At 46.4% G+C, this 21,244-nt stretch overlaps 1 protein-coding gene across 3 annotated transcripts in view; it reads right to left on the bottom strand.

Moving 5' to 3' along the window:
• The window catches only part of UBAP2 (ubiquitin associated protein 2), a 173,284-nt gene extending 159,974 nt beyond the window's left edge, over positions 1–13,310 (bottom strand). The window contains exon 1 of one of the 3 annotated variants that reach the window (XM_053297005.1): positions 13,255–13,310. The gene's annotated coding sequence lies outside the window, so the exon portion shown is untranslated. Of the gene's footprint in view, positions 1–11,476; positions 11,617–12,953; positions 13,094–13,254 lie in introns of those variants that run through there. The other 2 variants (XM_053297000.1, XM_053297004.1) reach the window with 2 other exon arrangements.
• Between the last annotated feature and the right edge of the window lie 7,934 nt (positions 13,311–21,244).

Below are 21,244 nucleotides of genomic sequence, written 5' to 3'. Positions count from 1 at the left end.
TCACCTCATCTTTTTAAAAAATATATACATATTTTTAATTCAGTTTTTCCACAATACAAAAAAGAAAACACAAATAGAACAAACAAACAAACAAACAAACAAACAGAAAAAGGGGGAAGAGCACATAAGGACTTACATCTCATCATTGAAACAAGTATCAACAACAATACCCAGGTGTTGCCTGTAGTTTCATCGTTCTCCTCCCGGTAAATCATACAGAAACCAGCTCTGAGACATTTTTTAAGCATTGGTTGTTACCCCTTGAAGGCCTGATAAAAATCCATTTTATAATGTGTTTTTAAACAAACAAGAAGAGGGTCCCAATCCCTTTTTAAAACTTCAAGTTTATTTCTTAATAATGCTGTTAATTTTGCCATTTCTGCCAATTCTAATACTTTAAGTATCCAATCCTCTTTATTCGGGCAATGACAGTCTTTCCATTTGCGAGCAAATGTCAGTCTTGCTGCTGCTGTCAGATACATAAAGAGGATCCAGTATTTCCTCGGCAAAGCATTGTTGTCAATACCTAATAGTATTGTTTCTGGGCTCTTGGGGAAAGTAATTTTAAACACTTTTTGGAGTTCATTATAAATTAAATCCCAATAGCCTTTAGACTTTTTACAAGTCCACCATATATGTATATAGGAACCCCCCCCCTTTTTTTTTTTTTACACTTCCAACATTTATTTGACACGTACTTGTAGATTAAGGCCAACTTCTTGGGAGTTAGATGCCATCTGTACATCACCTTGAGATTATTTTCCTTTAAACTAGAACAGGCAGTATATTTCATGTCTTTTATCCATAACTTTTCCCATTTCAATATTATAACCAAAGTCCTGAGCCCATTTTACCATAGAAGTTTTCACTACTTTCGTTCTTGTATCTTCCAATAATAGCAGACCGTACATCCTAGAGACTAGTTTTCCTTCCTTGTCACACAACTATTGTTCAAATTCCGACTTTGATTGCTTAAAACCTTCTTTACAATCTTGCTTAAATAAGGCGCTGATCTGATGGTACTGAAACCAACAGATATTCCAGTCCTGCATAAGATCTAGTTTTTTTAGTTCGTATTTTGTGCCTTGAAGAATGAGCAGTTGTTGATATGTGGGCCATGTCTGTTGCATATTTTTCTGTTTTCTAGATATAATTTCCAGTGCAGATATCCATAGTGGAATTTTTGGTTCTAACACAAGTTTGTTTTTCATCCATACCATATATAGACTTTTTCTAACATAATGATTTAAGAAATCTTTATTTACTTTTACCTTATCATAAAATAGATATGCATGCCAACCATATCTTATATCGAATCCTTCCAAATCCAACCATCTTGGGTTTTTTAATGTAATCCATTCTTTCATCCAGCTTAGACATATTGCTTCAAAATATAACTTAAAATTTGGTAGCACAAATCCTCCTCTCTTCCTATCATCCATTAGATTTTTAAAATTTATTCTTGGTTTTTTACCTTGCCAGATAAAATTCTTTACATCTTTATGCCATTGAGCAAAAATTGACATTGTATTTATTATTGGTATTGTCTGGAAGAAGTATAACAATTTAGGAAAAACATTCATTTTAATAACATAAATTCTTCTACTTAATGATAAATTCAATCTATTCCATCTACATAAGTCCGTCTTTATTTCCTTCCAGATTTTAATGTAATTATTTTGAAACAATAAGGCATTGTTTGTTTAAGCGCCACTCCTAAATATTTTACCTTTTTTTCCACATTAAAACTAGATCTCAGAACAAATCTTTCAATATCTTCTTTATTCATATTTTTAGTTAGTACCTTTATCTTATCCTTATTTATATAGAACCCTGCCAAATTCCCATATGATTCTAATATTTCCAATAATGTATCAATTGACTCTAGAGGATCTTGTAAAAACAAGACTATATCATCTGCAAAGGCTCTTAATTTATATCTTTGTGTCCCTATTGACAGTCCTTGTATTTTGGTCTCCTCCCTTATCATCCTGCACATGATTTCCAAGACCAATATAAATAACAATGGAGACAAGGGACAACCTTGTCTAGTACCTTTCTGAATACTAAAATAGTCTGTAAGTTCTCCATTAACCTGGCTGTCACCTCATCTTGTGGCAGAGAATTCCACAAGTTGATGACTGATTGATTGATTGATTGATTGCTATACCACCTTTCATTAAAACAATCCCAAGGTGGTTTACAGCAAAATTTAAAAACAAGATGGTAAAAAAGACACAATGAAAATATTAAGTGAAAAATATTAAACAAATCTGATTAAACATTTAAAACAAAAGCATAAAAGCAATACAGAGTACAAAGAGCCGCAGCAAATAATCAAATAAATGCCTGGGCAAAAAAGCCAAGATTTTACACTCTTTCTAAAAGCTATGATAGAGACTGAGGAGCGAATAGCCATCGGAAGAGGATTCCAGAGTCTGGGGGCAGCAACAGAGAAGGCCCTGTCCCGCGTGCACAACAACCAGGCCTCCCTCATTGTCGGCACCCGGAGCAGAGGCCCCTCAGATGACCTCATCAAGCGGGCAGTAACCCTTGGGAGCAGGCGGTCACTCAGGTATCCCGGGCCCAAACCGTTAAGGGCTTTAAAAGTCAACACCAGCACCTTGAATTGGACCCGGAAACAAACTGGTAGCCAGTGCAGCTCTTTCAAAATGGGTGTGATGTGCTCCCACCGGGCAGCTCCAGATAAAACCCTAGCTGCCACATTTTGCGCTAGCTGCAGTTTCCGGATAGTCTTCAAGGGCAACCCCACGTAGAGCACATTACAGTAATCCAGCCATGTCGTGACTAAGGCATGGGTAACTGTGGCCAGATCTGCCTTCGCAAGAAAGGGACGCAGCTGGCGCACTAGCCAAAGCCGTGCAAAGGCACCCATGGCCACCGCCTCCACCTGAGCTTCCAAAAGCAGAGCCAGGTCCAGTAATACCCCAAAGCTGCATACTTGCTCCTTCAAGGGGAGTGCAACCCCAACCAGAACCAGTAAAATCTCCTCATCCCAATTGGCTCTCCTACTGACCAACATTACCTCCATCTTGTCCGGATTCAATTTCAGTTTATTCGCCCACATCCAACCCATCACGGCCTCCAGCCCGCGATTCAGGACATCCACCGCCTCCCTAGGATCCGGTGACAAGCAGAGATAGAGCTGAGTGTCATCTGCATATTGCTGACAACTCAGTCCAAGTCCCCCAGATGACCTCTCCCAGCGGTTTCATGTAGATGTTAAACAGCATGGGGAACAAGACCAAACCCTGCGGGACCCCACAGGCCAGTGGCCACGGAGCCGAGCAGTAGTCCCCCAGCACCACCTTCTGGACCCACCCCCCAAGAATGGACCGCAACCACTGCAATGAAGTACCTCCAATTCCCATACTCAAGAGGCAGCCCAGAATGATACCATGGTCAATGGTATCGAACGCCTCCAAGAGGTCCAGCAGAACCAACAAGGACGCACTCCCCATCTAGTTCCCGGCATAGGTCATCCACCAGAGCGACCAAGGCAGTCTCAGTCCCATATCCGGGGCAGAAGCCAGACTGAAAAGGGTCCAGATAATCCATATCATCCAAGACCCTCTGCAGCTGGGACGCCACCACACGCTCTATTACCTTGCCCAAAAAGGGGTCTATAGTTGTCCGGGTTGGAGGGATCGAGGGAGGGCTTTTTTACTAATGGTCTTACCATCACCTCCTTGAGGCACGATGGCATCCTGCCCTCCCTTAATGAGGCATTAATAATCACCTCCAACCATCTACCTGTCCCCTCCCTGGCAGCTTTTATTAGCCATGAAGGGCAAGGGTCAAGAACACATGATGTCGCCTGCACACTGCCCAGGATCTTGTCCACATCCTTAAGCTGCACCAAATGAAAAGAATCCAACACAATAGGACCAGATGGTACCAGAGGCACGTCTGCCGGAACTGCCAAAACTCTGGAGTCCAAATTGGCACAGATGCGAGTGACTTTATCTGCAAAGTGACACACAAACTGATCACAGTGGGTTGTGGATGGTTCCTCCCCCATTACCTGGGGGGGATGTGTACGACAATGTCTTAGCTACACGAAACAGCTTCACCAGTCTGCACTGAGCAGATGCAATGGAGGGGGAGAAAAAGCATTTCTTCGCCGCCCCCACCGCCATGGAGCAGTCCCTAAAATGGGCTCTAGCCAGTGTTCGGTCGGATTCGTCACGACTCTTCCTCCAGCATTGTTCCAGCCGTTGCCCAAGTTGTTTCATTGCCCAAAGCTCCAAGGAAAACCAAGGAGCAGATCGGGCTCCACCAAGCCAGAGAGGGCGTTTAGGAGCAACCATGTCAACAGCCCGGGGCCGTCTCTCCATTCCAGAGATCAACCAGGGCTTTGACAGGGTCACCAGCTCTGGACACTGGAAACTCAGAGGGCCTTCTGGAACCCAAGCGGATCCATAAGCCTCCGGGGGCGGACCATTCTAATCGGTCCACCAACCCTGCAGAGGGCAGACGGAGCAGTCAAATTAAAACCCACCAGATGATAATCTGTCCATGACAAGGTTTATCTCAAACTCCTCCACCTCCAGATCATTTATTCCCCGGTCGGCAAAAACCAGAGCCAGAGTATATCCTGCCATGTGGGTAGGGCCCGATACCAATTGAGATAGGCCCATGGTTGCTATGGAGGCCATGAAATCCTGAGCCGCATCCACTAGGGGGGCCTCAGCGTGGACATTGAAATCTCCCAAAACAATAAGCTTGGGGGAACCCAAGGCCACCTCCGAGACCACCCCCGCCAGCTCAGGAAGGGAGACGGAAGTGCAGCGGGGTGGTCGGTACACCAGCAGAATCCCCAGCCTATCTCGGAGGTCCACCCTCAAGGACAAACACTCAAAATTCCGAGATTGCCTGACTGGGCACCTGGATAGATGACTGCAACGCCCCCTCTCTGACTCGCCAGGTGGGACTGCTGCATGATCAGGAAACCTGGAGGACAGAGCTGAGAGAGACCAACCCCACCCGGCTCATCCAACCATTTCTCCGTCACACATACCAGGTCAGCATGCTCATCCACAATCAAATCGTGGATGAAAGATGTTTTAGCATTAACTGACCTGGCATTCAGCAGCAGCACCTTAATCCTAGAGGGAGTGTTCTCAGAGCTCCCAGGGGTCTCAGGGCTGGGAGAAGAGCTGGAACAAGGGACAAGCCTCAGTTGCCTGGACCAGTTCCCCCTGTAACAGCCTGCCCAACTCCCACCGTCGTATCTCCCTCTGCCCACTACCAGTGGTATTGCTGCCCCCACATCAACCCCACTTTCCTGCTCTCCCAGACACATCCCTCAGTCCAAACAACCACAGCTCCACTACGTAACAAAACCAGGGGTCAAACAGACTTATGCTGACATCTAACCCCAGGCAGCTTGCCCCAAGGCTGAGAGCCACAAGGAGAGCGCACCAAGAGGCTTGCGCCTGTGGCTCAGCCTGAGCTTTAAAGCAGCCCCATAGTTGATACACAACTGGAGAAGGTGGGGCAGAGGCAAAAAGCACAATCGATGCCCTGCCAAAGACGTTCCCTCTTCCCTTTAACAAACTATAAAAACTCACTCCTATTAGAACAGGGCAGTGCTTTAGCTAGTCTGGTAGGTTTTATGCTGCTGTGGGGGAAAAATAAGAAGAAGTAGAAAATAGAGAAAGGAAAAACACTCCAGGGAGGTATTGGGGGGGGGGACTGTTGTCATCAGTGCTCCTGCCCAGAAGTCCACCAAACTTGCTGGGACTCTTCAGGCCTCTGGCTACTGCAGTCTACCGGCTGTTCTCTACTTGGCTGAGAGCCACAAGGCTGACACCCCTGACTCAGCTGGATCTTAAATGGCAGTTGTTACCTGCAAGGGTGGTGTTATGTTACATTATGTGTTATATAACAAAGTACTTTCGTTTGTTGGTCCTAAATTTTCTTGGCAATCACTTTCATGGGATGACCCCTGGTTCTAGTGTTATGTGAGAGGGAGAAAAATCGCTATCCACTTTCTCCGCACCATGCATGCATGATTTTATAGACCTCTATCATGTCTCCCTGCAGTCATCTTTTTTCTAAACTAAAGAGTCTCAGGTGTTGTAGCCTTGCCTCATAAGGAAGGTGCTCTAGGCCCCTGATCTCTTCTACACTTTTCCCAGTTCTACAATGTAATTCTTTGTGTGTGTGACCAGAATTGTACGCAGTATGCCAGGTGTGGCCGCATCATTGTTTTGTATTAGAGCATTATAATATTAGCAGTTTTATTTTCCCTAGCATGGAATTGGCCTTATTCACAGCTGCCGTACATTGAGTCGACACTTTCAATGAGCTGTCCACCCCGACCCCAAGATCCATCTCCTGGTCAGTCACCCAGAGCTCAGATTCCATCAGCGTATATGTGAACCTGGGGGTTTTCGCCCTAATATGCACCACTTTAACCCTGTTGTGGTGCCCTTGTAGGGGTGGATGGTGGGCTTCAGGGGGAAGGCAAAGCAATGCCAGTTCACCCTCGCCCAGATCAGACTGTTGCCATGGACAGTGTTGTACTCGAGTGACACCAAGCGAAGAAAAGGCATCAGAGTACTCCACGTGGCCTTCTTGAGGTAAGGCGGTTAGTGGCGGGGGGGTGCTTGCACATCACCTGCATTAACAGATGTTCACTGAGCCCACCACATGTGGCTTCGGGCATTTGGCTAGCTTCTTCTGAAGAGGCTCCCAGAAGTGTTTTGCCTTATTTGATGACTTTTTGCATGGCTTCTATGGGAGAGCGAAAAGACCTTCCCTCCATGGGGAGACAGAGCAGGGCTGTTTGAACCCCAATGACAATTCTTGGGGAGCGCTACCAGTATTCTCTCTAATTTTTTTCATCTGTGTGCGGAATGAGTTTTGTTCTGAGCAGCAGTATCAAGGACGTGTGTGCTCATGTGTTTCAGGAAGTGGGGCCTTCCTGGTTCAACCTGAGCAGGATGTAAAATTAACTGAACGGACATCAAAAATAGTGTGAGTGCTTGTACACACGCACGCCTTAGCGGGAACACTGAGCCCTATGCCTCCCTTCCAATTGGAGTCCCTCAGATAGGGAGCCCACTAGTAAGTCTCCCATATGGGAGAGATCCACAACGGGGGGCGGGGGGGGAGACAAACAACAAACAAAGAAGCACTTGTGAAGTTTGGAACAAGTCCCTTTCTCACCCTGGCACAATCTAAGGAGGAGAAAGAAGGGAAAGAATCAGAGAAAACTAACCTGAGGGACACAAAGAACACAGAGCTCTTTCATAGCCTTGCTACTTGGAGCAAGACAGGACCAGAACTGGGGTTTTGGCACCACCTGCTTGTAGGAACTAACCTCTTTCACTTTCTATTTTAGTACTGTCTACAGGGAGCATGTTTGGACCACAACCCATGATAATTAATGGAGAGCTCCTACACTGTGGGAAACCTCTCCTCCAACTGCATTCACAAAGAAGGGACATGCACACATGTGCAGGATAGTGAGAAAGTAGAGAAGTTCAACAGAAGTGGGGGGAGAAGTAAAAGTAGTGACATTCAACTGCAAAAATTATCATTATATCCAGGGCTACTCAAAATGTTCTTCAGTTTTGATTTTCAGGTTGACTATTTCAGTGTATGTAAACTGCTTTGAGAACTTTTATTAAGTGGCAAATTAGTAGGATTTTAATACTTCCAGAACACACCTTGGTTATATAGCCAGATTTTTTTTTCAGCCCTGTTCAGTAGCACTATTTCCCACTAGCTGCTACTTTTTCTTCCTTTTGGGATCAAGCATATGGGTAATGTAATCAAAGGCCATCCAGTAAACAAGGTAACATCAAAATACTATGCTGCCAATCAGATCTGACTATGTAGTGGCTTCATTACACCGCCTAGAGTCTTTGGAGGAGGTGGTATATAAGAAGATTTTAATCAATTAAGGGCAGGTGAAGCTGACAGAGAGCAAGAACAAGTCAGGACTACATAACCAATAAGGAATCATTTTTGCAAGGAATGTCAACAATATTCAGGTTGAGGGAGGCATTTTTAGATACTGCTGAACATGATTGTGAAAAACTGAGTAAATTTGGTTCAGCCCAAACTAGGCCTTGATCCTTCCTACTTCTACACAGTTGGAAGCTTGCAAGCATTTCATAAACAACAATTTTAGAACCTTTGTGCTTCTCCCTTTTAAAAAAACGCCTTACTGCCATTTCATCTAGGGAAGTATATCTAGGGCTTATTTGCACTCTTACTACTAAGGAATTTTAAAAATAGCTAGAGAGAACATATTTCTGTAGCAGACAGAAAAGCCTTAAGGACAGCCAAGGTTCAAGTCAAATGTAGTTTGCCAAAATTAGAAGAGCGAGAAAGTTTTGCTATGCTCTAGTTCTGATGTGAAGTTTCACTTACAAAGCCTCAGCTTCTTGTCCTTACTACAATTAATATCTAGGACTGCTATGCAGTTCAACATTCTGCCAACTCAGCACTATTTTTCTCACAGCAAGGCAAAAATTATTAAGCAGCTTAAAAGTTGTTACGAAATAAGATTTAAGAAGTCTAGCACCATACAAAAGTGTCAGACTGTCACAGGCCCTGCAGTGGTGTGTATATACATTACTAAAACTGTACTTTTAAGTAAACGGAGGGTCTGAAATGTAAGCTAGCCTGTAAATCACAGCAGCGGCTACATGCATTTGACATTAAGAATTAAGCAAGATGCATTGATACAGGCTACCAACACTATATTACTGTGGGTTCCAGTTTAAAAGCCCACCAATGAGTACTACTCAAATCAAGACACAAGAATGCTACAAATGATCAGATCTGTAAAATTCAGCTACTTGTTGAATTCCAGTCTAAAAGAATACTGGTACAAAGACCAAAAAAAAATCTACACTTTTCAAACAGACACAGTAAAAATGATCACTCCCTTTGTGAAGTACAGAGTTCATGCACAGGTATCTCAAGGATCTATAGTGGTTTCTATGAGCAGGACATAGTGGGAGGTTTCTATGAACAGTAGAGACCTCCGATCCTTGCAAAAAGTAGTGAGATGTCACCATCACCTCCCTACTAGGGATATGCATGGAACCAGGCGGGGGTGGTTAGACGGCGGGGGGTGCATCTTTAAGGGCGGGGGAGGGTGCATTTACCCCTCCTGCCACATTTCCCCCGCCAGCACTCCATTTTGTTAAAGCTCCTCGGGGTAGCAGCGTACCTCCCTGCCACTGTGTCTCCCGGAAGTAACAGGTGCGCACACGTTGCAGGTGGGTGCACACACAGCATGTGCAATGGGCACATGCAGGCGCATCTGTTACTTCCGGTTACTTCTGGGAGATGAGGTGACGGGGTGGCAGGGAGGTACACTGCCGCCCCAAGGGACTTTAACAAAATGGAGCACGGGAGGGGGAAATGCAACCGGAGAGTTAGGTGCACCCTCCCCCGCACTTAAAAGATGCACCCCCCACTGCTCAACCAGTGGAACCACCCACCAATTGAACCGGTTCGGAGGCCCATAAAGGGCCTCCAAACCAGTTCCATGCCATCCCGACTCCCTACATCCAAACCTGCAAAAGTGACAGGGACCAAGGCTTACACATGGCTGCCACTTTCCTCCCTTCATACAGAGTTTTGAATGAGGAACTGAGGTTAGAAGACTTGTGCTTTCAAAGGCCAATTAAACTTCCCCAAAAGATTCTTTTAGCAGGTGGGGGCGGCCTTTTTGCCATTTAAAGGATCGAAGAGGAGGAAACTAACTTTGAAAGATGCACCTTCTCTAAGCCCAAGTCAATCTCCTGTAAATTCTTCACAAATTCCAAATGATCGAATAAAGTGTAAATGTCTGAATGGTTCCATTCCTAACAGAAACCACAAGTCTTATTTAAATTAAAGCATTTTATACTGCATTCAGTGCTAAAAAAGACATTTTAAATCCAGAAGGGATGGGTCTCCAATTGCAGATTTTAATGAGTCTCCAATTGCAAACTGTAACATTCCAGCATTTGACAAACATTGCATACAACTTCCAACACAGCATCTCTGGAATACAGATACATAGGAGACTGCCTAGCCATGCAAATAGACCTCTATGGATGGATGCCAGCAATGGCAGTACAAAGAACCCTTAAAGCAGCCATGGAACAAGTTTGCTGAAGAAGCTCTCTGAAACTCAGCATGTTCCTTTCCAAAATACCAATTTTTAAGTTTAAAGGAAGATAATCCAGTTAAAACAAGAAAGAACACATTTTATTGCTTAAAATGTTCACGCTCTAGATTGACAGTACTTTCAAGGTCTAGTCTGAAATATATTTAAAGTCAAAATAATAATACTTGGAACATAGCTACTTATCACTCAAGCAGAAAGGGCAAGAAAAGCTTAACCTGAATTATTGGCTTTTATCCCATTTGAGCAATAGTAATTTTAAAGAGCATTTCCCATATAATTGCAAAAAGCAGACAAATATAGAAAAGCTAATTCACAGTTTAACTAAAACTTCACTAATATGAGAGGGAATGGAAAACACAACATCTCTTCTCCAACTATCAACATGTGTTTACAATAATTAATTTAACACTTCCATGAAACACATTTGGAGCACTGCAAGGTGCTGATTAAGCACTGGTGGTGTATATATTTCACATAAAGTTAAAGGCATCGGACATTCTAAAGAATCTGTCAGGTAGACATCCAAGAAGAGAATCCAGGGAAACATGTGACAGTTTAGGGTACTACTAAAAAGAGCTCCTTTGTATATTAAGGCAACAAATGCCTTTCATTATGCCCTGTCATGGAGAAAGAGGCACTCTTCTCAGCCTGCTCATCCTCCCATCTTCCCTACACTCAGATCCTATTTCTCTTACTGGAAGCTGCGGGCGGAGAGGCGGGGGGGGGGGGGAGTGAATTGAAGCAACTGTTCCAAACCCAGGACAGGCTCTTCCAATATGTCAGCCAACTCTGCCTGAGCACAATCTTGATTGTTCTGCCTTGAGTATTCTCTTGATTATACCCCTTCACCTCTGACTGAAATCAAGACAATGGGGTAGGACAGAACTAATCTAACAGAAATCGCCTATAAAAGACCACGTGAACAACCAGGAAATTCAAAGCAAAAAAAGGCACTGGTTTCAGTTCTGTAGGGCCATCCGTTCCTTTAGGAACCAATAAAGTGTAAGCACACACCCCTAAGATGGGCCTTGAGCTTATTTACTTGCTGTGTACCTAAGGCTCCATACTTCCAGACAGTTCAGTACTTTGACTACTACTCCCCAAGCCTCTGACACTCAGCTGAATTTTCAGCGCTCACTGCAGTCAAAACTAAAATAGCAGAGGACTCTTTTCCCAACTCTTCATTTTTTTTTAAATTGGGTCATCATTGTTGCTGCAATTTCCTTCGCAAACAGCAGCAACACAGCAGAGAACATTAGCTTTTAAAGCAAATAAAAGCAAGAATGCAGCCCTGCCCCAGCTTGTACTTGCCTCACTAGCTCCAGACATCAACAAGAGACAAGGGCGACAAAATATAGGGGTAACTATGCACATAGATGACTGTTGATGGGTCTTGTCCTCACATGACCTCCCTCCGCAGCCTAGGTGGTGCCATTGTTTGCAGAAGCTTTTCTTGTACCAGTGATTTATTCAGCACTCCAAAGGAACACAATGTACATGAATCCCAATTCCCGCTCGAACCTGTCTGAGGAAGGGGTTATGGAAATATTCTATTCTCTTTGAGGATGTGATGGAAGCCTCTTGTATTACCCAATAGGTGCACTCAACGAAAGCAGGTCTTTCCTTTGTGGGACAAAGGAGCTGAGACCACACACATTGCAGGGAAGGTAGTAAGGAGAAAGCACAGAAGAGCAACTCAAATATGAGGAGGAACCGGTTCCCAGCAAGAACTCAGTGCGGGATGGACCGGCAACCATTGGTACTGGACAGGGAGCCAAAGCTAGTAGAAGCACACAAAGGCATCAAACTCAGAGATCAGCACCAGCACCACCCCCAGAAGAAAGTGAGGCTGGAAGGGAAGCTCGACTTTAACATATAGACCACCGTTCCAGGAGAGAGCCCCGGGCCTCCCCAGGGGAAGGAAGGCCGCTCCTCCCACAGGAGTCGCCTTCTCCCCCCATTTTCAGGGGCGGGGCAGAGAGCCTTCTGAGCACTTCGCCTCCTTCCCTCTCGCTCCCCAAACGAGGACGGGACACCCCGGCCCGCTCCCTGCCCCCTCTCCGTGCACGTGCGTTTGAGGAGTGGATGCGGCTGCAAACTTTTCAGGAAGGGAGGAAGGAGAACATCCCCCCTCCGCGATCTCGGGGTGGGAGGACCGCCTGCCTGCCACCCTGAACAGGCTTCCTCGAGAGCAAGGAGCCGGGAGGAGGAGGAGGGAGGGCTGGCCGGCCAGCCTGCCCGGAGCGGTGCTGTCGACAGCGAGCCTCGCACCTGGCGGAGAAGGGGAGCCGTCTTCCTGGTGGGCTCCCCGCCCCCTGCCTGCCTGCAGCTGAGCCCCACGCAGGCTCCTGCTGCCCGAGTCGGCACGGCAGGCAGGAAGCCCCTTGGAACTCGCGGCGACTGTGGGAGCCGCCAGAGGGAACAACAGACCCCCCCCAGCTGAGGGGCGAACGGAGGAGAAGCAGAGGCGGGGGGGCCGCTTCTCCACCGCACACAACCCACCACGGGGCGGGCAAGAGCCCGGGACTTCCTCGCCCCCGAAGCCACCGCGAGGAACACGCGTCTTCCTCCTCCCCATCCACACGAGGGGAGGGTGGCTCCCCCCTCCCCCTGTTGATTGAGGGGGGAGGGGGCTGCGAGGCTCCCGACGGGCTGTGAGGGAAGCCCCTCTTGGGGGGGCGGGGGCCCGGGGGGCATCCTCGGGGCTCCCTCCCCACCGCCCGGGGAGGGGGAGATGCACCGAGACGCCTCCCCGCCACCCACCCCGCCGCGGACGCGCGCTCGTTACCTGCCCAATGTGCTCACAAGGCGGCGGCGGCGTCGCCCACCACGGTCACGTGACTCCACTCCCCCTCCTCCTCCCTCCCCGGCGGCCGCAGAGCCCCGCCCCTCCTTCACCACGTGACGGAGCAGCGGACTGTCTGTGAAGCGGGAACGAGCGCGCGAGCGGAGCGGGCCCACGCATGCGTGACGCAAGCCGCAGCCGCGCGCGCCGCTCCCCACCTTCCCCACGTGACCCCGTCAAGGGCAAAGGAGGCGTGGAGAAGGAAGCACCCCGCCGCGGCGTCTGTCCTACGTCATCGCCTCACCTCGAAAGAGGAGCAGCAGGAGGAAGAGCCCAGGATAGGTTCCCTTCGCATGTGATCCTCCAGCACTTCAATTCTGGTCAAGGAGAGGCGGGGCTAAGCGGGCTCGCGACGCACGCTCACGTGGTTGCCCCAAAGGGGTGAATTGTTGCTGCTGGGGATGATGGGAGTTGTAGTTCAGCGACTGCCGGCGCGCCTCCGGTTTCTCGTAGGGTTTCTTAGAAATACACTTTTATAATATGATTGTTGCTTCATGTTTTGTTTCCTGGGCTTTAAACAAAGACCTCACCAAGGACAAGTTATGCTGTGATGAGTTGCTACAAATAAATAAAGCAAACCAAACGAATGAGACAAAATGATCAAACCATGGTATAAAAACAGCTCATTGTAAAAAAATAAAGATCAAGACACTTTAAAGATATATGGAAAGAAGAGACAGATAGCATGTTGCAATATAAGTATTATAATTTTGTAATCATCATACATAAACATACAACTGCATTATGCATCATCATTCTACAAGTATACATTTCAGAGTTGCACCTTCTGTAACAATATACTCTGTCCATGCTCATGTGCGTATACAGAATGATCATAAAAAAATCCTTTATGGTATGAGGTTTGTATGTGATTTTATTATGAGGTCCGGCAATTTTTTGTGTTTCCCTGCTGTTAGCTGCTTTGATTTCCCAAGTGGAAGAAAAGCAGGACGGAGAGGCAGTATGTGTGTGAGATCCCGCCCGGCCTCTCTTTCCCAAGGCGAAGACTCAGGTGCAGCCGAATGCCGTCACCTCCGCTAACTGGACCACGAGGCGGCTTCTCAGGTCGGGGCGTGCTGGGGGGGGGGGGGGCGCTCTTATATATTTAGCAATTGTCCTTATCCAACCCCAGCCCAGTCAGTGCCCGTCCCAGCAACGGTTGCTGGTACTTTTCTTGCTGCCTTGAGTTTCTTTTTAGACAGTCAGTGAGTCCCCCTTGGGATCATCTTTCTCATTCCTTTTGCTCTGTAAACCACGTTGAGAACTTTTTGTTGTGAAAAGCAGCACACACAGGTATGTTTAATCGTCTCATAACATATTAACTATCCTTTCGAAGGAAATACAATCAACCAAGGGCAAGCTGTGGGGAAAGCTGTTGACACTCCTTTTCCTTTGCCTCGTAACCCTTTTTCCGTGGCAGAAAAGCATTCTTATTCATCAGAATACATTCCCAAGGCTAGGACAGTTTGAACTTGTCATGAAAGAACCGAGAGCCGCTCTTTCTGGCTGCTGCCTAGCCAGGAGCAAGGCAGCGGACTGGGCAGCCCAACAGACGTGTGCACGGCTGATGTGCCTAATCCACGGCAGCTAATGTGCTTAAGTGTACCTAACTCTGCCTGCAAACAGGCTGCTCGACGCACAAGACTGAAGAGAGATTGCCAACTCCAAGAACCACGGAGACGTGATTATAAGGAGGTCATCACCTCAAAGCCCAACCTTCTATTTATTATTATTATTATTAATTTATTTATTTAAAATATTTATACCCCGCCCCTCCAGTGCAATACTGCTGGGGGAGTGCTTTCAACAATATGATAGACACAGATACAAGTAATAAAATTGAATTTTTAAAAACAAGTCAGATTAAAAACAAATTATTAGGATCAAAATAAAACTGAAAATTATAGAAAGCGAAAGAAGCTACAGAACCTACCAGCTATAACAAAATAATGATATTAAAATGCCTCCTTAAAAAGGTGTGTTTTAAGATGTTTTTTAAAAACACTGAGGGAGGGAGCATGGCAAAGCTCTTCAGGGAGGGGCGTTCCAAAGCCAAGGGGGCACAACCCAAAAGGCCCTGTCTCTAGTCCCCACCAACCAGATCTCTGTTAGTGGCGGGGTCATGAACAGGACCTGAGATGATGATCGGAGAGCACTGGCAGATTCATATTGATGTGTTTTGAACAAATGTGATCTGACAGATACCCCGGCCCCAAGCCGTGTAGGCTTTAAAGCTTTAAAGGTCAATACCAGCACCTTGAATCTAGCCCGGAAGCAGACCAGTAGCCAATGAAGCGGACGTAGGATGGGTGTAATACTTGTGAAGCAACTCGCACCCACAAGCATCCTTGTGGCAGCATTCTGAACCAGCTGAAATTTCCGAACAGTCTTCAAGGGCAGCCCCACATAGAGTGCATTGCAGTAGTCCGATCTGGATAGTACCAGAAATATATCTTGTAGTAACAGAGCAGAAATATGCATCCTCTATCCCCGCAACCATTCCTCAGTCTATACTTCACTAGCTGCTCCACTGAAGTCACCTTAAGTGGCGTAGCAGGGAAATGCTTGACTAACAAGCAGAAGGTTGCCGGTTCTAATCCCTGCTGGTACTATATCGGGCAGCAGCCATATAGGAAGATGCTGAAAGGCATCATCTCATACTGCGTGAGAGGAGGCAATGGTAAACCCCTCCTGTATTCTACCAAAGACAACCACAGGGCTCCGTGGGCGCCAGGAGTCAAAATTGACTTGATGGCACACTTTACCTTTAGCTATTCCACTGCAAAGCCAACAAATGATGCAGTAGGGAAGCAACCTGCCTAGAAAGCAGGAGGTTGTGGGTTCAAATCTCTGCTGGTGTGTTTCCCAGAATATGGGGAACACTTCTATCGGGCAGCAGCGATATAGGAAGATGCTGAAAGGCATCACCGGGAGATGGCAATGGTAAACCACTCCTGTATTCTACTAAGAAAACCACATGGCTCTGTGGTCACCAGAAGTTGAAACCAACTCAATGGCACAATCTTTCCTTTAGCTATTCCACTGCACTCATTCCATCCCATTCCTGAATGCCGGCCATCACATTCTCCTCTCCTTGACAGACCTTGAAGAGGTTCTCATGGAAGCTATATTGAGTGTCACGCATGTGTGGAACAGAATCTTAGGGTCTCGTCACACATTATTGCGGCAACTTATAGCTTATAGCTATTAAAACAATTCAAAAACAAAACAATTTTAAACCAATTAAAATGCTTTTAGAAAACAACGACACTTTACAAGCCTTGGAAGCCTAGGCCCAACAAATAGGTTTTTAGGGCTCTCTTTAAGGCCGACAGCATTCCATAGACCAGGAGCAGCTATAGAAAAGGCCCGGTTCCAAGTCGCCGCCAGATGTACCAGTGGTAACTGGAGACGGACCTCTCCAGATAACCTCAACGAGTGATGGGGATAATACCAAATAAGGCGCTCTCTAAGGTAACCCGGACCCAAGCTGTTCAGAGCTTTAAAGGGAATAACCAGCACCGTATTTCTCCCGGAAGCATATCAGCAACCAGTGCAGCTGTTTTAAGACAGGCATAATATGGTCTCTCCGGGTTACCCCAGAGACCAGTCTGGCTGCCGCATTTTGAACTAACTGAAGTTTCCGAACTATATACAAAGGCAGCCCCACGTAGAGCACATTGAAATAGTCGACTGTCGAGCCTGGAGGTTACCAGCTGATGCACCACTGTTTTGAGGTCGTCCTCTTCAAGGAATGGACGCAGCTGTCGAATCAGTCAAAGCTGATAGAAAGCGCTCCTGGCCATCGCCTCCACCTGAGATACCATGGTGAGGCCTGGATCCAAGAGCACTCGCAAGCTGTGTACCTGTTCCTTCTGGGGGAGTGTAACCCCATCCAGCAAAGGAAGATTTAACTCATCCCCTAGATTCCGATCCCCCCCAATGAGCATCTCCGTCTATCACATAGATGTATTTAGAAACATGTCTAGTACAAAAATAACAAAGAGGTTTGTTGGCAACTTAACGAGAAATACATTAATTGTAACAGAAACATGAATGGGCTATGGACCGCTTTATCAGAGGCACCAAACTAAAAACAGCATCGTTCAATGCCAGAGGCCTAGTTTAGTGTCAGCCTTAAAGCTCCCGCAGATCTGTCCAGTCAAAGATCTAAATTCATCTCTAGTTCTGTGAGTATAAAAAAGCAACCCTACGTTTCTCTTTTTCTTCTCTGCCTTACAAGGGGCTGTACGCTTTTATTCAAGTTGCAGACAGAACAAAGTAAACTTCAGGGGCAGCCAGCCTGAGGCTCGATGCTTTTGGCCATTGTGGCAGGGGATGATGGGATCTGTAGTCCAACAACACCTAGGGACTCCCTGTTGTAAACCTCTGCTGCGGTAATAGGTTGCTCAGTCTGTTGTTTCACTTTGTTGGGTGAATGTTGCGATTTTACAAATGCCTGTTAAAAATCCTTTAGGTGTGTGTCCCTGTACAATGAGCTGAAAGGGACACCATTGTATCTGGCTGTTGTGGTGCATTCTGGGTTAAAGCTGAAAGTGTGTTGTTCTGTCTAGGGGTCAGTCATCACAGAGCTATGTTTGGCTGAAGATCTCTGTTGAGCATTCACTAGTTCTGGTGCTATGGGATGGGTGGAACAATCCTGAATTTAAGAAGAAACCGGAAATCATCATTGGCTTGGGCAAGACTCTGATCATTTGCTTTGTTTCTACACCAGAGACGGGGGATAATTACAGGCCTCAGAACAGTTTTGCCAAGCTCAACATGTGTGTGTGTGCTTTCTTAATCTGTGCCACGTTAATGAGTATTATTAGCATCTTTTAACCGTGACTTGGCATCCCCTTGCTAATGAAGATGGGATGTTGGCAAGCAGCACCCAGCAACAAAGACAAAAGCTGAGAAGGAGGGTGTTTCATTCCGTTGGTGGTAACTGCAGTTGGACTCCTGTCTCCTGCACTCCAGAACATCACAGCCTTCTGGGATATAACTGCAAGGGAGGTTTCCACTTTCCATCCCAGAAGCAGTAGCCCCCTTGATTTGCTAAAAGCTGCCAAGCAAGGAGAAATTCTGCAGAGGCCAGGGGACGAACCTACATGAGGCGGGATTACATGGCCATCTTGGGTGGGAATGTCTGGAGATGTTATAGAACTGTGTATTGGCAGCAGGCTAATTCTTTTGAGTTTATTCTTGCCACAAAATTCAAAAAGTTATTATCTCACATGTCTGTATGGACTGTTCTGCAAATCGTAATGATTGGGGATAATAAACTAATTTCTGTTATGTTTCACACCATGGGGGAAAGAGTGGATTGTTTTAACACAAATCTTTAATCGTGCTGTTTGTCAGAGTGCACCACATGGAGAGGGCCAGGTTTGTGTCACTGTGTGGGGAGAGAGGCATTCATAGTTTGAATCTTAACTGCCAAGATGTCTGGGGTTGCCGCTGGCAAAGGCAGGGACGGATGACGCTTTTTGCCGCCCACAGGCAACCAGAGATTTGCCGCCCCAGCAAGGGTTCCCCTTTACAAGTAAAGTGCTGGTGGGGGGGTTAAATCTACTTTTAAAATGTTTTCAGCCCATTTTGAGGGTTGAAACCGCCACAGGGGCGGTTTTAGAAGTTTTCAAAGTAGATTTAACTCCCCTGCCCCCCCAAGTGCAGGTGGCAGATTAATGCATAGGCAAATTGGCCACTCCTCAAAATTTGCCGCCATAGGCAAGTGCCTACTTTGCCTATGTGTTAATGCACCACTGGGCAAAGGCAACCAATGCCAGTAGAAGGTAGTACGGCCTGTGAATTTATAGTCCCTTGATGAGGAAGCCCAGCCTGGACCAAGCTCTCCTTTTTAAGCAATAAAAATGGTATCATTCGGCTAATGGAGATTAACTTGGGGAGGATTGGCATTCTGATTGGTTGGGCAAACCCTACTGCACAGTATTTGGAACTTCACCAGGCTGTTTGTCCTGAGAGCAGTTCTGTACTGGCATGACTGACTGGCTCTTGTTTTCGCTGTCATTCCCTGCTTCTGTGTTCCATTCACTTTCATAGATTGCATGATTATTTTATCCTCACAATTCTTCCACAGGCTGAAATGTGATTATTTGCTCATGAGGTGAGCTTCACGGCTGAATGTGGAGTTGAATCTATGTCTTTTGGCCCAGCCCCACTCCACTGACACCATGTTGCCTCCAGCTGGTCTTTTAAGAACAGAACATTCTTCAAGTCGAACGACAGCTTGTAGGATGATCATTTGCAAGTTCCTCTTCCGAGGTGACCACTGACAAGCATGCACTAGAAATGGCTATACATCTGTTTGGCTGTATCTGATTATGTCTGATGCTGTCCCTTCTGTGGAATGAGCTATTGTGGGCAGTGTTGGAGCTAGGACCCTGGCCGCATAACCTCTCAGCTGCAATGTCTCATAGTGGCCACTTGAGGTAGTGGTTTAGGGTTATGGATAAAAATGCTGGACTGCTCTCCTCTTTGTTCTTTCAGTGTTAGTCTCAATTTTATCTCTCCAGAGATGGCTGGTTTTTTGGGGGTCTCTCTCTTCAGCCATGAGCTACAGCTGAAATTAAGCTGCAGGCCTTTTCACATTTGTTTGTAACCTTTTCTTTAAATACATCCTTGTGGTTCTTCAATACTAAAGAACTGTCTCAAGACCTCTTGCTTTGCTGCTTTCTCACCAAACTGGTTTTGCTCTGCTATTTGGGGACTGAACTGCCATTCTTTCCCTACAGGCAGTAGCCTATTATAAACAGACAGGGGGTTTCCATGTGCTGCTTCATGTATTGGATGAAGCTGAGCATTGCCTACCAGCCCTCAGGCTATGAGACGAGGCACTGTGGGATTTCTTGCCAGCACTGAATCAGTGCAGTGCTTAACTTGATAAACAGCTCTGTGGCAAGTATTATTTTTCCATGAGGCACAGCATGGTGGGATGGAGAGTGTGTGGTGGGGGAGGGTGGCCTGCAGATCCCAAGGATCACACCATGCAGGGATGTGGGGAGGGGTATCTGGTGAGTGGAGCTCAGCCCCACAATAGATGCTGAGGGTACCAGCTAGGTAAGACATGGGGCAGGAAAGTATCCAGGCAGCATTTTATATGTTTCCCCACCCCATCTCCAAAGCATTCGTGGATGATGCAGGACAGTGCTTGGATGTGTGTGTGTGTGTGTGTGTGTAAGAAGGGGTTTGCCCATTGCAACTTCTGGCCTCAGCATTACACTCTTCAATCTTGAAGGCATGTATCTCTTCAGGAATGATGAGAGGCAGTATAGGGGATCTTCTTATGAAGCGTGCAAGTTAATTGTGTTTTTTTCTTACTTTAGTACATTTTGGGTGTGGGAAGGAATTTATTTGCAAGCCCTACTTGATATGTTGGGGGTGGCGGTGTAAGGGATATTGAATGTGACAGCCAGAAGAATAACCCAAAACATAGGAACATAGGAAAGGAACATAGGAAACATAGGAAACTGCCATATACTGAGTCAGACCATTGGTCTATCTAGCTCAGTATTGTCTTGACAGACTGGCAGCAGCTTCTCCAAGGTTGCAGGCAGGAATCTCTCTCAGCTCTATCCAACTCCTATAATATACTTACATGGAATGTTAATAGATTAAGGTCACCAAATCGTAGGCAAGAGATCCTACATTTTTAAACAAAATGGAACTATCACATCTATGTTCTGCAAGAGACCCATTTCGAAAATGAGAGCCACCGCTTTTCAGCACAACAGCAATGGACAGTGGGCCCATCCTTCTGGTCCTATGATGGGAGCGGCAATGCAGGGGTAGCGATATTGTTTAAAGACAGACCTGATCTCAAAATCGAGAGGGTATTGGAAATTGATCAGGGCAGACTAATGTATGTAGATTTTACTGTCAGGGGTGACCCAAGCTCGGCAACCACTCTAAGGCTCGACCGAGCCTTTAGACTCTGTGCCATATATGCCCCGGTACAATCACACCTTAGGAAGGCTCTTTGGGCTAAACTAAAAGATATATGTGACACCAAACGTCACCTCCTGATCGCGGGGGATTTTAATAACAGAGCCCAACTGAGTGACAGGAAAGCCTTTTCGGGAGGCCTCCCAGTCTCCCCCTCAAGTCCCTCTCTAACAAATGAGGAAAAAGCTCTCCAACGTTTTCTGAGTGAGACTCTGGGTTTAGATGATAAGGCCTTGGGGGTATATAATGATTTGGATTTTCCCCCAATC

The sequence above is a fragment of the Hemicordylus capensis genome, chromosome 2, assembly GCF_027244095.1.
Source record: "Hemicordylus capensis ecotype Gifberg chromosome 2, rHemCap1.1.pri, whole genome shotgun sequence".
NCBI lineage: Eukaryota > Metazoa > Chordata > Lepidosauria > Squamata > Cordylidae > Hemicordylus > Hemicordylus capensis.
The sequence above is the reverse complement of the archived record's forward strand: the minus strand, read 5'-3'. Positions and strand labels throughout refer to the sequence as shown.